Genomic DNA, 2,626 nt, shown 5'->3' with positions numbered 1-2,626 from the left:
AATACAATATTAGGATTTGAGTCATGGCGACCAGTCAATAAAACGATTATGTCGTCTTTAGTCAGTTTTCCGGATAAGTCATCAATACTTCGCAGCACGTCCCTCGAAGTTGCATCGGGCATCACAATTCCGGTGATGCTATACACGTCGTTCCATTTGTTCGCTCGTGTTTTTGTAAGTCGAGCCGCAAGTCCCCGTGCTTGTTCATCTCCAATAATAAAAATACTTGCTTGTTTATTCTTGCTATTTGTTGTATTTTTATTTTCATTTGCAGATAAGGATGATTCAATCAATGGGGTAGGTTTATTTTGAGAATTTGGTAATACATCGGCTGTAGTAGACGGAGTTACAACAACAAGTTGATCCCCATCCAAGAAGTGCTGTTTTTCCAGGTTTTCATGTTGTGTAAAATCTAATCTGTTCTTGCATTTACTCTTCCTATTCTTTTTTTTGTTTGTGCTTTGTTTTGTTGGCGTTGATGTGCATATTTCTTTTAGTTGACTAATTTGTGAGTTTCGTCCTTGTATTTCTTTTTTCAGCGTGTAGTTTTCGGATAATAAATTACTTATTTCATTTTCAGCACTTTCCAGTTTTTGCTTGAGCTCAGTAATTTGTTTCGCCATTTGTTCTAACTTTTCTGAGTGAGTGACATTTAGATCAGGACAACTGCTTGCTAAGTTGGTGTTTGAAGTGGACACAAATGATGAGTCATCATCATCAAGGGACAATGCGGTGATAGAGTTGTCGATATGCACATTATGTCTGTGACGATTTCGAATCGTGATGTTATCATGACGTAGCGAAGCCGGTGATGTGGGTTTGGAGTTCTTGCTAGTATATTGACATGTGTCACACTTTAACAATTTTCTTTTTTCTATTGTTAGGTAATAGAAGTATTCTTGACTTGTACTTGTGCAGTCCAAATGAAAATAGTTCATACAAGAAGCGCATTGTATGAAGTCTCTTCCTTTAATCTCCAAGTTACATCTTTCGCACACTAACGCCATCTTGTGTGTTGTTATGTACAGAAGTTTTATAAATTAATTAGGTAGTTAATCTCAGTCGTCTGTTGGCTGCTATTGAGCACGAGAAACAAATTTTTATTTCTCACAAAAATTTCGGCGTCGTTGAGGTTTGAACCCAGGTTGCTCGAACGTTTAGTTGCTACAAAAATCTGACAGTGCTACCACTGCGCCAATTTGTTAATAATTGAACGGTTGAAATTATGGTGTAGTATTCAATTTGGTTTGTAAAAGTTCGTTAGTATGAGTAGTGGAGTAGAATTTGTAATTATGCAATTTTTTCGAACTGCCTTACAGTTTTGCACTTATAAATCACAATGTTATTATCACTGTTTATTGTTTATTTTGTGATTTGTATTTAATCTCAACGCGCACAACATAATATTTAGTGATTGTTTAGATGGGTTTATAATGTTTGTTTCACATTTCACATTGTTTTTATGCACTGTCATTTCACTGATTTGTATCTTTTTAGTTTGATGCACAATTTTCTAGATAACATTGTCACTGTTCGTTTATATTATAACTCGTAATTTAACACTAAAATAATTTCAAAACGTACACTATTTACTATAAAAAAAATATTTTTTGCGGAGCCCGTTGTTTACTTGACGGCAGCGCCATCTATATCCTAAAGGAAGGCGATAGACGCAATCAGCTACCAACTGGAGATCATTGGGGGAGGCCTATGTTCAGCAGTGGACGTCCTATGGCTGATATGATGATGATAAAGTATCGATCAAGTATACTTTGTGTAACATCTATAGGATGGCAGAGGCGTCATATATTGGTAACTTGCTTGTGTTAGGATTTACCCGCGTGAATTTTTCGTCATATAAAGACTTTTGACCGCTTTCACCATCAATAATCCCTAATTTTTAAGTGACCCCTATGGTAACACTCATCAGGCATTTTTTTTTCATAGTGGTCACTTAAAAATTAGGGATTGGTAGTGAAAACGGGAATTACCTAGTCTCCCTTGCAAATATCGAGTAAGAACTATCCTACACTTTATATTGTATTCTCACCTCTCTTTCCCACTTCTGCAACTCCTGTATAGCCAGGATATACAGCTTGGCCTCCATGAAACCCAACCAGTGACGGCTGAGTAGTCCCAGGAGATAGCTGTCTTTTGAATTTAATCAGAAGAACATGTTCTAAAACAAACTAGGTAGTAGGTATATCTATGCCAAAAGAAAGACGGATAGACGACGTTACTTTCGCTTTCATTACTAACAAGCAAAAAGCTTTTTTATTTCTTGAAGCCTTTCAATAACAATTTATTGAAAGTAAAATGTTTTTTCATATACGATAACGTCGAAGTCTCTTTTATACGATTTTTGTAACAAGAATACAGTGATTTTCCTACGCAAGTGTTTAAGATGGAGTAAATTACCATCAGAAACAAATAAATCTTAATTTCNGCGCGTAATTATATTGCTGTCGCGACTGTGCGACTGGCACCCGCAGTTAGTGTGCGAGCGCGATAGCAACATAATTACGCGCGAGCGATAAGGATGGGTAGCTAGGGGTCATTAGACAAAATTCTACGTGCTCACGGACTAGACTATAGTTCTCAAACCTCCTACCTCTTCCAGACCTCA

This window comes from Ostrinia furnacalis, unplaced genomic scaffold (assembly GCF_004193835.3).
Source record: "Ostrinia furnacalis isolate ACB-3 unplaced genomic scaffold, ASM419383v2 OfSCF2887, whole genome shotgun sequence".
Taxonomy (NCBI): Eukaryota; Metazoa; Arthropoda; class Insecta; order Lepidoptera; family Crambidae; genus Ostrinia; species Ostrinia furnacalis.
Note: the sequence above shows the minus strand (reverse complement) of the source record.